The 14,889-nt window shown below is 36.4% G+C and overlaps 1 long non-coding RNA gene across 1 annotated transcript; it reads left to right on the top strand.

Moving 5' to 3' along the window:
• Positions 1–728: 728 nt before the first annotated feature.
• Positions 729–11,447, top strand: LOC110384842 (uncharacterized). Its single transcript, XR_002430221.3, has 3 exons — positions 729–1,445; positions 3,899–3,950; positions 11,312–11,447. It is a non-coding gene; the product is annotated as an uncharacterized LOC110384842 (long non-coding RNA).
• Positions 11,448–14,889: the final 3,442 nt, after the last annotated feature.

Raw genomic sequence — 14,889 nt, forward strand, 5'->3', positions numbered from 1 at the left:
GAGTTAACGCTTGCCATAAGATAAACATCGCCTCTCCAGAAATAACGCTTGGTGAAGGAATTTAGAATGCACACACCTTGCTCACTATTTACGATTACTGTTGTTTATGTTATATAAAAAATAGCGCTTCGAATAAAAGTTAAATTTAATTTACACTACCAGTATAACGAAATCGACAATTGTAGCTTCACAATATTTTTTGATACTTTACACATTTCATTACCGTTCTTATATTTTGGTATTTCGAACTTGCCAAAAATATTTGAATTAGGTAGTGCTACTCGGTACGAGATGTCGCTAGTTGTCTCAAAATGTTTGAGCATTCATATTTCATTAGCTATTTCGGTAACTTAATAATGTTTTCATACTCTATTCGTTTGGCAGACTGCCTCAAACTGGTTTGGGGATAGGGTGTTTCATAGATGCAATAACACCAGAATTTCTAGTAACTAGCTATCTGCTTTTATAAAATATTTGTAGATGTTTTGAACTAAAAGATTTCGTGGTTCGATTTAAAATTTATTGTTGTAAATTGATTAATGCGTAACAAACGTTATAAATTAAAGTATTATACACAATTATGAAAATAATTGATAGTGTTTTAATAAAAATTGGATAATGCATAAAATATAAAACTTTCAAATGCTGAAATTTGAACTTTCAGCAGATGTTAAATATTTATACACCTTTTCGATGACAGCAGTACAAAAGAGCCTGTTTATGGTTCGAATTAAAAATAAATTACAGGCAGCTGTAGAAAACAAATAAAAATACAAAAGTCAGTATGACATTAATTTACTTCGTCACTAGTGTACTACGTCACAGTTGTAATTATTTTAAGAACGGTTGGCAGAATCATCCGTCCGCAATATTCAACAACATTCAACTTGCCGCTATAAAAAGCCAATATAAACCTAAATGCCGCCGAGATCGCCCGCATTATCTCGTGATTATCGCGTGTCAAAACATCGCCACGCTCGCGATACTTCGCATGTAATCTGATAAACGATGTGTTCTGCACGCTTCGCGCTTCGCCGTTATCTCGCCCACTCAACCGATAAACGTATAAAGCTGTCTTCGTCTCGCGGTCATCCATTTCATTCATGCGCGGTACACCTCGACGGCTCGCTGTTTACAGACACAAACAAACAGTACACAAAACCGCTTAGCTTTAAGTACGAGACCATGAAAGTGATATTGTCAAATGCATCTATCTCGCTCTGATGCCCGAACTTTTAGTTCCTTGGCCACAACTAGATGTCGCTACATGTTCCGATTCGTGAAATCTGTGAACTGAATGGTACTTATTAACTCCATGACTGAATGTCACTATTATTCGGGTGCGACGTTGCCGGACTTCGCCACCCGATGAGGTGGCGGGAGCACGCTATAAACCAACAACATTATGAATATGGCCTCGGAAACTTTATCCTCCAGTGTTAAGGGTTAGTTTCGATTGCATTCGTAGCATGTGTTACATTGTATTAGTGTGTAAGCGTCACGTAAACGTAACGAGCGTGGTATACACACGTACGCGAGCTGTCAGTAGCTAATGCGATGCGCCGTGATCGTTGGCAGTGTCTGTGTGCGGCCGCGCGGCTTACGGCCCGTACCGTTTCATTTTAATTCAATTTAGTAATTGATACGTTTTCCGGTTGACGAGAATATCGATTTTATTATTAAAACTCTATTTTTAATGGTCAGATTTTTTTTCTTACCTTTGAATTTTAGTTATACCTCTTTACGAAAAATCATAATGGTTTTAAATGAAGACTACGGCTGAAATAATTATTTACAAATGAATTTAAATTAAGATCTAGACCTAAAAAATTATAAATGATAACTAACATTTTTATGCTAAACTAAAATAATATAATATGTACATAAAAAAAAAAAACTGTCAAAGTGACCGCTCAAACATGATAATTCACGGTTCGCATTTTTCAATACTTCGCTTGAGTGCACACACACTCGTACCTCGAATGATACAGATGGCCTTTAAATTATTCACGTTAAAGTCTCTAATCGCTTGACTTGTATAGATCTCTCACGGATTAGATTCACACAGACGATAGTAGACATGTGTACATCTACAACAATATGATATTGTGTACACCACCATGAAACATAGCTTTCACAGTGCACACAAGCGTACTGAGTTTCATGTGAGGCATTTAGACTATTTTGTATCTTTGTATAGTACGTTTAGAGTCTATGATTGTTTTTTTATCGGAATAGAGTTACGTGGTTTCTGTTTTGTTGTAAGGAAACGCGTGACCTGTTATTGTGTGTATTAGGTTAGTTTAATCACAATTTGGAGTGGGTCGCGATATGGCTTTCCGACCGGTGACTGACGGGCCAGTAATACCGCCTAATTGTTTTTTACTCTGGAATTAATTATTTGATTGCACATTATTTTATTGTTTCTATTCAAATAGCAATTAGACATAAGATTGTTGTAGTTATGATACTTAATTTAAAATTGTCGATTTAATGATTTAAATTTTGATGTAGTTCCAAATTTGGTTTACAGGATTGTTTTGTTTTTGAGACTTAATAAATAATAGTTTATAAAAACTAATAAAATACGCTTTTATAAAAAATCCAACTAAAAAATAGAAAATAAATTTGAATTAAAAATAGTGTGAGAAAAAATAATTTTATTGTAAAAAAAGCGTGGGGTGCATGGTATCAGTAGTTATAAATATTTTATGAACAGATATGAGTAGAAGGGTTATTTTGATTATATCCTGAAAAGCACACCGCGCTTTTTTTTACAATAAAATCATATTTTCTTACACTATATCATAATTCAAATTTATTAAAATTTATTTTCTATTTTTTAATATTGAACTGTCATCGGTCCTTAATAAGTATACCAAATTTCGAATTAATCCGACGTTTTGAAGGGGGTCAAAATCATGTTCAAAGATTCCGTTACATACTAACATACATACGTATGTAGCTAATAAAAGCGTATTAAAAAAGACGCATCTAGAAAACTGAACGAAACGCGCTGACAAAATCGAAAAGTTCGGAAAATTTCTTAAGCCATCGTCAGTTCGTTGACCTTGCAGGATATTCTTCGATATTTATTATTGTGAGGCGTAAAGTGAATACGATGTAAAGTGTGCACCGTTGAACGTTGTTATTGTGGATCGGGGTCCAGGGCGGCGGCCAAGTAAATTAGAGAGCGGCCGGACTATAACTAAGAGAGTTGAACTGGCGCACGCTCGTACGTATACTGTGGATAGCCTTTAATAAATTAATTCAAATATGTAATGGTTTATTTTTAAACGTGTAGTTTAATGATTATTAAAATTTCAGTAAATTGTATTATGGGAACAATTATTTTGCTAGACTCAGTGTGATACTTCAGAATATAAAATTTAAATAAATAAAAAAAATTGTTTTATTTTCATAATGAATTATTATTGTTATATAAATATTTCAAAATAAGACTGAAAAAATCTAACTCACAAAATATTAAGATATTAAGATCATAATTTGAATAACACTTTCTGACAGTCTTTTAATAGTGGGCCAATAAAGCTCCCAAAAATACATGAATATAACTTAACGTTTTCAACAGAATCTGATGCAACAACAAACGGTATATCTGCTTAACGGTAGGCAGCCGCTTGGTTCTGCCCCTGGCATTGCTGAAGTCCATGGGCGACGGTAACCACTCACCATCAGGTGGGCCGTATGGTCGTCTGCCTACACGGGCAATAAAAAAATTTAATATTAAAAATAAAAATCAAACTACGTCTCTAACTGAAGGCTCGATTAAGTCTGAAACAACTGGTTCTACTAAATTTAAACTAATGAAAATCTACATTAAGCAAACCACCCTAAGAGTGCACACAGAACAGCTATAATGAGTTAATGTTTTCAGGAATTCTGCCTATAATGTTCCGCAACTATTCACTGCTCAGATGCATCAAATGGTAAGTGCTTATAAGCACTTTACAAATGTTACGGATGGAAGTACCTTATTCTAGATCATATCGATACTAATATTATAAATGTGTAAGTTTTTATGTTTGTTATTCAATCGCGCAAAGATACTAGGTTACTTATTGTCATAGAGAATACATGAACTAGTCAACGCCGCTATATTATAGTATACACATATTCATTTTTCATTATTATTAATTTTTTTTTGATTGTATTTTTTGACTTGTTTTTTCCTTTATTGTAAATATTTTTATTTATTTAAAAAAAAAAATTTTTTTGAGAAAAAACAAAAAAAAAGCCAGCTGTGTTTGTCTCGCCGGTTCTTCTCAGGACTGTGGCTTTTTTTGGAACCGGTGGTAGAGTTAACATTGTTATTTATATTTTGACATTCAACAAGTGTGTCATACTGACATCTAAGGTGAAATAAATGATTTTGAATTTTGAATTTTGAATATAATATATAAATCAGAGACATTGAGATACTCTGTATTTCGGAAAAAATATTAACCGTATTTCGTTTTTTCTGGATTAATTTAAAGCTTATAAAACCGCCGAGCACATTTACTTAATAAATGAATTAGGATAATAGCAGTTTTATTCATAGATGCTTTTAGATAGATGTTGTTAATTCATAGTAATATTATAAGAATGACGGTGAGTTTGTTTGTTTATTTGTCCTTCTTTCATGTCGAAGAAAAGCAACATGACTCAGCAACTGATAAGACTTTTTTTAAAGTGATAGCTTTAGGTCAGATGTCTGATATATTATGCTTCCTTTTATCCCGAAAAACATATCCACGCGAAATCGTTTCATTGTCTATAGAAAGATTACATGACACTTTAGAAAAGTTATTCGACAATTTCCCTTGACCTGGCGAAGATGCGGGCTACTAAAAATAATTTAAAGTCCTATCCATATTAAGTCCTCGTTCGCCATCACAAGGAATGCAGCTCCGCGACTGCAGTGATGCATATCGTTGTACGTATGGTGCATACGTCCCCCCCTCCCCAGATCGTCCCCCACGACTACCTGCCTTTGTCTTTGTTCATTACGTCTAAGTAGAAAATTTAAGTACCTCGATATGCCTTGAGTTGAAAAGTTAATTAGGAAAACTTTCTATTGTGGCGAAACCTAAAGCTTCTTTAGAAAGCATTTGTAAGATCGCATTTGTACATTTCATTCGATTCAAAAGCTCGGTTATTGTGAAAGAAGCTAAACTTTGCTCAATAATGTCACGAGGATCTCGAGACACGTGCTTTTTTATTTATTGCCCTTTTAGGCAGACGGGCATACGTTCCAGCTGATGGTGAGTGATGAGTACTTGACTTTTCACTCTCAACAAAATGTGTGGCAACTTTTTATTTACTTCGAACTCAGAAGCCAATCTTCCGCAGAAACTATATGTAGAGTAATTTTTTTTTTTTTTTTTTTATTGCTTAGGTGGGTGGACGAGCTCACAGCCCACCTGGTGTTAAGTGGTTACTGGAGCCCATATACATCTACAACGTAAATGCGCCACCCACCTTGAGATACAAGTTCTAAGGTCTCAGTATAGTTACAACAGCTGCCCCACCCTTCAAACCGAAACTCATTACTGCTCCACGGCAGAAATAGGCAGGGTGGTGGTATCCACCCGCGCGGACTCACAAGAAGTCCTACCACCAGTAATTACGCAAATTATAATTTTGCGGGTTTCATTTTTATTACACGATGTTATTGCTTCACCGTGGAAATCAATCGTGAACATTTGTTGAGTACGTATTTCATTCAATTAATATTAAAATTTACATTGCGTGTTAACAGAAGAGTTTAATTTCGTTACGAAGAGTTAAATTACAGGCACTAACGCTTTGCGATTTGAACGACATGTTCATAATATGAGTTTGTCGATGTTTTTATTATTATTGCATAGATAGATGGACGTGCTCACGACCCACCTGGTGTTAAGTGGTTGCCGGGCTCATAAATGCCGTCACCCACCTTGAGACATGACATCGCTTGGAGCCTCTGGGTCTGCGGAGGGACTTCGGGTCCCTCTGTATTTTGTACCGCATGTTCCATGGGGAGTGCTCTGAGAAATTGTTCGAGATGATATCAACGTCTCGTTTTTACCATCGCACCGCCCGCCACCGGAGTAGAGTTCATCCATACTACCTGGAGCCACTGCGGTCATCCACAGTGCGTTTCCAGAGGTCTTTTTTGCCACGTACCATCCGGCTATCGAATGAGCTCCCCTCCACGGTGTTTCCCGAACGCTATGACATGTCCTTCTTCAAACGAGGCTTGTGGAGAGTATTAAGTAGTAGGCAGCGGCTTGGCTCTGCTCCTGGCATTGCTGAAGTCCATGGGCGACGGTAACCACTTACCATCGGGTGGGCCGTGCGCTCGTCTGCCTACAAAGGCAATAAAAAAAAAAAAAAAAAAAAACATGAGTTGTAAGGTTTCCCTTTTAACAGTACAACGGCTACCTCGTCCTTCAAACCGAAACGCATTACTGCTTCACGGCAGAAATAAGTAGGGTGATGGTACCTACCCGTGCGGACTCCCAAGATGTTCTTCCACCTGTAATTACGCAAATTATAATTTTGCGGATTTGATTTTTATTACACTATGTTATTCCTTCATCGTGGAAGTCAATCGTGAACATTTGTTAAGTACGTATTTCATTAGAAAAACTGGTACCCGCCGGCGGGATTCGAACACCGGTGCATCGCTACATACGAATGTACCGGACGCCTTATCCTTTAGGCCATGATGACAGCCTTTTTTTTTTTTTTTTTTTGGTCAGGAGGAAATCGCCGGACTTCCGCCCTCCACTGGGGATAGAGGGCGGAGCATGTCAGAGTCGAACTGACTAAAACCTCCTGTCGCTCAACAACCAACGTCCAAACCTCGCATGAGACAGAACTCATGAAGAGGCAAAGGGGGGAAAGTGAAGCGTTTAGTGCGGAGCACATCTCTCCCATCACCCTCCCCCTCAGGACGCCGGACTGGCGGTCGTCGGCGCCACGACCACCAGCCCTCTCGGTCGGCAGGCTATCCGAAGCCCGCCTAGATGGCGCCGGTTAGAGTGAGCATGATGACAGCCTACTGTGTATTTTTGCTGTGGCGTTTCTACTCGAGGTTTTTTTCTGATATTCGGTTTTAATATTAATGAAAATAAATTTTTACTGGCGAACAGAGAGTAAATTGAAATTAAAAAAAATTACAGTTAATATTTTGAAAATCTTATCAAAATAAATAAAATTATTTAAGAGAAGTATTTTCTATAAGTTTCATGTCACAGATTCGGATCAAATATTATTACAATTGTCAAATTAGCGATAAGTCAAAATATATATGTACATTTATTATTTACGCTACCTACTCTATTATTGGTATTCGAAATTTTGTTAATGTCCATTATGTTGGGCACTAATTTTGGACCTTAATAAAATCTATTAGAACAGATCACATCGTAGTATATTTAATGAGCTAGAAGCTAAAATATAGTTTGAATAATTATAAATAGATGGTCTTCAAGTATTTCCAGAGTGCAATCTTATGTACAGTTTTCAATGATTGTTCAATAATTAAATAATACAATAACTTGTAATCGATATCATTCGATATCAAATAAATAACGCTTCTGTGCACTGGAAGAAATATAATTCAGGCAGAACTCCCAAAAAATGACCAAAGATAGCAATGTTATTCGTAACAAAAACGATCTTGGACGAAGCATAATAGTTGTGAAAATACATCAAAGGGCTCGATTAGACTTCTGTGAAGTCCTTTGCACTGCCCTTATAAATATAATGCATAATTTATTTTATACCTGTACGTAGGAAAGATTTCAACGCGCGAACTAATTTGAAATATTCACACATCCTTCTTTGTTTCGCGCACACATGAAATTCGATCACTAAAATATTTATAATATAAGTATTACACATAAGTAATTAATTACTAAAAACAAATTACTATGTCGTCGAAAAAAATATGAGCAAAAATGTAAGTGTGTATTCAATTGTCATATTATCTCATAATTTGATTCATTTTCATATCTTTAGCGTGTAGTTCTCTTAGAATTATATTTTTAGTAATAAATATTTGTAAATGTGTAGTTTTAACGTTGAATTTTTCATGTTTGTCATTTTTGTACTACAAGCATGTATGAATAATCAGAGGAGGGAATAAAAGGGAAGACTGTGTATGGTCTGCATTGAATTTTCAAAGCAATGTCTTCTCAAGTACCGAGTACATATCACGCTTTTTCCGTAAGCTGCATTTGAAATTATCTTTTAAAGTTAGAGAGATAAGATTCAAAGTTGTTTGAGTACTTTGGTACTAAGGACGTTTCAGATTTAGAGCGGGCCGTTGTGTGAGTAAAATTAAAGGGTGTTTTTCTATTCGAGGGAAAATGTATCAGGTAATAATATAGCTCGGTTAGATGAACATTCCAAGGAAGATAGGATTTGTGTTTACGTTGCCCGTGTACGTACGTTTTCATGTGATCTGCTAATGCGTCCCATTGTCTGAAAACAACGCACGTCAGTTCATGAGTATTAAGCGGAATAAAGATAAACTCTTTCCATTTTAAATACAAAGTAGTGGTTCCCCACTAGTCGAAATTCGATTATAATTAATTGAAATTATAAGTTTGTACACTATTATGATTCTATTGTCAAAGGCAAATACAATTAAGACAAATATTAATGAAGCCAAACAATATTTAATTTATTCTCAATTTGACCACAGCCAAGCAATAAGAAAAGTTTGATAATAAACAAATAGTATGCATGCGTGTGTGTGTCAAATACATGGTAGTGTGTGTAATATTTTTTTTAATTGATTTAATTTTATTGATTTAATGTAGATTTTATGCATAATTAAAAAAAATATTAACACTGCACTGCTTCTCTATATATTGTCTATAAGTGAGGGAAATGTCATACTCCTCCGTGCACGCAATTTTCCTAAAAAGGGATACAAATTTTTTGCTTCACGTATTAATATATAGATACACATATGTGACACCGTATAACATCTTATGTGAATGTGTCAATCCAAACTAGTCTCTATTGTAAGGATTTAGAACTAAGAAACTGATAGGGTGAAATTGAGACCAAATTTTTTTTTTTGTCGAGCTTTTGTTCAACCAGTGCAAGAAGCTAAACCACTGCTTACCATCAACTATGATCACGCCTTTGAAAAGATAAAACACGCTCACATGTCAAAATCTGGACATGTAAAATGTGCGAGCTTCAAACAAATGTCACAAAAATTTCCAGGACGGAAATTCTTAAGTTTACATTGTGGTTCCGGAAAATTAAAAAGGAACGGCTAAGTCCAGCACAAAAGAAGCTTGATTACACGTCACTAGCCTTAAGAGGCCTTTGTTTCTTGGTCTTACCCCCTATTTTTAATAAATAAACATGTTGTGTTGCACCGTTGATTTTAAAAGAACTTTGAAAAGCTTTTGTGTCGGTTCGAAGATTATAATTTGTGATATTTTAAAATAGATTTTTAGAGCTTCTGTGTATGAGTATGTGCGAAATGATTGGTTCATTTACGACATCTCTTTAGCATATAGAGGGATGTGAATGGCTACTGTACGATATAATCAACCCGTGAGCCTGTGAGCCTTCATGGCTTGGTGAGACTTTCCTGTTTATTAATGCCGTGAGGTATTCGTGTGTTCCGGAACGGAGGATAGACTAGCCCTTAAGTAAAAAAAAAGGTCATCAAAATGTAGACTTGTGTTTGAAGGTGGGTGTCGGCATTTACGTTGTGATGGGTTCCAATAGCAGCTTAACCCCAGGAGGGAGGGGGGAATATATCGTTAATGGCCCACTCATCTGTAAAAAAGTGTTCCCTTACTATTCGCTGTTGGCCTAAGGGGCTATATCAGCTACTCGCGTATGGGTAGGTTTGCTCACGGGTTCAACCTCAGAAGCAGCCCTAGCAAGAGCAGTCCTACGCAGAGATCAGAATCGCGACCCAGTGGGAAGGTTCGAAGTCATCGTGGCCTAAGAGATAAGACGTCTGGTGCATTCGTGTCGAGCGATATGACTGTGTCGGTGGTCGATTCTGGCAGGTGGGTACCAATTTTCTAATGAAATACGTTCCTAACAAGTGTTCACGATTGACTTCCACTGTGAAGAAATAGCATCGTGTAATAAACAATCAAACCCGAATAATTATAATTTGCGCAATTACTGGTTGTAGGACCTCTTGTGAGTCCGCACGGGTAGGAACCACCACCCCGCCTCTTTCTGCCGTGAAGCAGTAATGTGTTTCTCTTGGAAGGGTGGGGCAGCCGTTATAACTATACTGAGACCTCAGAACTCATATCTCAAGGTGGGTTGTAGATGTCTATGGGCTCCGGTAACCACTTAACACCAGGTGGGTGGGCCGTGAGCGTCCACTCGTCTAAGCAATAAATAAAAAAAGATCTGGCCACAAACTCAGTGAGGTTGTGTCTGTGTTAGTTTGCTCGAACTCTCCTCATCTCTCTGCGTATGTTTGAAGCCTTTAAGAAGACTAGGAACAAAGTTATAGAAAGGCTTGCTGCAGTAGAATATTCAAACACAGAGAAGATCATGACGTTGATGAATTCAAAAGAAATAAACCTGAAAGAAGTATTAAAATAGTAGCATTAACAAGAACATTCTTTTACGTATTTATACAAGGATAACTTCAAAACCGAACGATACCATGAAAGTGTATTCAGGTCGAGAATAACCGTAGAGGAATCATTGATCCGGAGTCCCCGGGTGGCGGCCTGTAGCGGGAACCTTCGGACAGATTTATTAGGGTGAGGGAAACCTGTCACGGGGCGCCGCTTACCCATCTCCTGCCAATACAAAGTACCCTTACACTTATGCTACACGAATTTGTATTAATTTCATTTTATAACTTTGAAAAAATATCACAATCGTATACCTACCGATAGCTTTAGATGAACAGAGAAATTTTCTAATGGAACACTTCAACAATTGAGCAATTTATTGTATACTAGCTGACCCGGCAGACTTCGTAGTGCCTCAATCGATAAATAAAAGACCTAAACTTTTGTATAAAATAAACTTAAAACAAACAAAAGGAATCCGTCCAACGGCGGACACATTAAAGGAAAAACAAAATTGTTATTTTTATTTAATTCCGAGCATTTTCATATTTCATATCTGCCTTTTAAACCTTCTCTGGACTTCCACAAATAATTCAAGACCAAAATTAGCCAAATCGGTCCAGCCGTTCTCGAGTTTTAGCGAGACTAACGAACAACAATTCATTTTTATATATATAAATAGATAGATTTAAAACAACAGTTATATTTGTAAAAATTTAGACTTACTTTCTTTCCAGGTAACTGTACGAAGATGAGTCACTCGAAAAAGACGGTATTTTTAAACACAGAAGAAATAGGTATTTGCTGCAAAATCCAAAACAAGTATGAAATAATAAATGTTTGTTTGAAATAAGATAAAATACATCACCTAAATTTGGTGTTATAGGTTATAGACTCAATTGTCTGTCTATTTTTTTCTTGATAGCCATAAATATGGTATTTTCATTAGTCGTTGCTTTTTTTTTTAATAACTCAAGCAGGCAGCAATGTAATGCATCCGAAGATATGGATGACTTGCCTTCAAATTTGTTTGCACGGTTGCCAGCAGAATACGTCTGATAGTCTTATCACTAGATTGTAGCTGACTCGTGATCATTATAAGTTCTTAGAAGATTCAAAACATGAATAGCAAGTTTAGATATTTTCTTGTAACTAAGGAACTGAAACTGGCATTTTAACTGTAGAATTCGATCTTTGTGGCGACAATACAATAGGTTAAGCTCGGAAACTATGCAGCGCTTTAACCAAAAGCCTTCTTGCGAGTGCACAGTTAAATACTTTGTTTGGAAACGACTTTTAGTATTTACATTGAGTTCCTTTAAATGTTATCGAAATGATTTAAGTACATAAACTGGTGGTATAGTGTAATATAATTGCCTTTATATATAATATAACATATATTATCTATCGTACCTGCGTCAAATTTTATGCACTTATATTAGAAATTGTTCTTACGTCACAGATTTGTTGAGATTATGTTTGTTTTCGATAAAGAACATGACATTGTTTTCTTTACCAAAAACTGGTTCTTCCTTTATATAAACCTACGTATTTTTAACATTAGATTTCAAAATATTTGGTTCCTTTTTCATTGCTGTATATTATTAATATTTAAATTTTCAATATTTACCACCTTAACGAATAACACTTAACACTAGAGACGGAAATTTAAAAAACGGATTTCTTATAAAGTACTGGTTAAACTGCTGATGGAAGTAATATTTTCATCGTCTTTTTAATATGAGATTACTGGTCAGCGAAGTATTCAACAGATTTGAAAATGCTTACAGATAGTACAGTGCGTTTTTAGTTATCCTTCCACGTACCTCAAAACTCTGCTATGAATTTTTAGCCCACTGAGTTTCTCGTCGGATCTTCTCAGTGGGTCGCGTTTCCGATCCGGTGGTAGATTCTGCGAAGCATTGCTCTTGTTAGGGCCAGTTTTAGCAACATTTCCGGTTTAAGCCCCGTGAGCTCACCTACATGTTAGGTCGAAGCTGAAATAGCCTCTCAATAGGCATAGGTAGGGAAAAAAAAAAGAATTCTTCTCTATGGTACGCTCGAATTTCAACGACATTTCTTCATTGAAACTAGGTGATTGGACTGTGTTTTACTTATTAATGTTACGGCCTACGAATAGATTCACGGCTGACTTAGTAATGCCGTTAGTGGAGCCTATAGACTTCACAACGTGAATCCCACTCTCATTGAGTCGTGAGATCTAAATCTTAATTGTATTGAATAATGATAGTTCCAACGAAGTGTGCGTATTAATGCAATACGGCAGAAATAGGCAGTATGGTGGTGTTAGTATAGTGGTCTACCAATCCCAGTATAATGCACTCCCACAACCTAGCGGTTATTACGAAAATATTAATTCTCCTGCTTGAAATCCTGTTAAGCGATGTCACATCAATGTATGTACCCTTTGGGCGTTTCAGAATACAATAAGGGTTACAGGAAAAGTTCGAGGGGGCGTTGAAGTTTTGTTGGATGACGTGTGACCGCGAACTTTTAGTGAAACTTTTTTATTTGCATACTTAAGAGAACGAGAACTCAGCGCGATATGAAGCGAGGACCGTCGTATCAATAATGTGATATTATTAACTGTATTTAATGATAAAAAATAATCGATCCGGCTATTGTTCAAACTATTCGGGTGTGTGTGCCTGCTTATGCTTGTAAAAAAGGACATGTCATTTCTGTAGCGATGGAATTAAGGTTTCCAGGTTGAATGAAAGGAGAGTCGTTGAAACGATTTAATTGAAGCTTGAGGACACTGAGGACTCAGGATGGGCAGGTTCAGTCTGTCTTACAGCGTTCTAGTCTAACACACGTTGGTTGAAGCATGAGTTCCTGAGCACATTAGCTCCAGTATTAAATGAGACTATTCTTGTAAAACTTAACATTTAAATGTATATCACAGAATTATAATCTCAGAATAATACATTTCTTTATTTTTAAAACGCTTTTAGTGGCCTGTATCTACATACTTTGAACTATTTTATTTTTACCATAATAACTCTTAGCTCGTGTCCTGAGATTCTTTCATCTTTCACCCCTTTTGGCTACATACAATCTACATAACTTGTTCGCGAGAGTCGTACAAAAATATTATGGCGGGACATAGTGATAGTAAACCGTATAATATAGTATAGTAGTAGTAGTATATTTTTTTGTTTATTACCTGGTGTTAAGTTGTAACTGGAGTCCATAGACATCTACAACGTAAATGCGCCACCCACCTTGAGATATAAGTTCTAAGGTCTAAGTATAGTTACAAAGGCTACCCACCGAAACGCGTTACTGCTTCACGGCAGAAATAGGCGGGGTGGTGGTACCCACCCGCGCGGACTCACAAGAGGTCCTACCACCAGTACATTATTCGTTTTATGTTAGTTTTCAATTATTCTTGTTGTTGTAGTCCTAGGGTACCCCGCAGGTACATAGGGCCCTCACAAGTTGTCTCCACTTTACCCAGTCTTGCGCTTGCTCCTTGACATCAATCCAGGTCATGTTGGCAGTCCTCATATCACTCTCTAATAAAGACCTTTGGACTAAATGTGACCAAAACCCCATCGCGCAAGACATTGTTCATCGGAAATGGCGTTGGATAGGACACACTCTGCGGCGCAACGGAGTCAACGCAGCATCAATCGCGTTTGAGTGGCAACCCCGTTTGGCAGAAGAAGACCTGGTCGCCCTGTACACACTTGGCGACACACCGTTCTCAATTATTACATGCCAATTATTCCTATAAAACTAGTTTGGTAAATATTATGTTTTATGGAGGATTTATGTTTTTTTTTCAACTGTAATATCTGTGCATTACAGACGGACATGACTAAGGGTAACAATATGAACGTAGCCTACATTCAAATACCAGCCCTAAACCTCGTTTGAACGAAAATTAATTTACAGCGTAGGGTGGGCATCAAAGATAGTTGTGTTAATATTTTTTTCATTATTGATAGTTGTCGCATCGAAAATCTAAAAATACCGAACGCTTCCATCCTAATTTACTGAGGATAACATTTTTTTAATGATGGAGATTAATATCATATTAACTAAAATGCAATGAGATTAGAGAGATGGCTATCTACATATTTCTACTTTGTCTACAATCTTTACTAGACTCGTATTGAAAAAAAATAATAGGTATGTTAACCTTATAATTGATTTTGATACTGTTCTGTTTATTTTGTGTACAAAAATAACCTATGGAAAACAGAAAACATAATTATTACAAATCTCATATCTGCATTGTGGTTTCTGGAATGTTAAAATATTACTATATACACAAAGTTTTCTGTTT

This window comes from Bombyx mori, chromosome 9, assembly GCF_030269925.1.
Source record: "Bombyx mori chromosome 9, ASM3026992v2".
Lineage (NCBI taxonomy): Eukaryota > Metazoa > Arthropoda > Insecta > Lepidoptera > Bombycidae > Bombyx > Bombyx mori.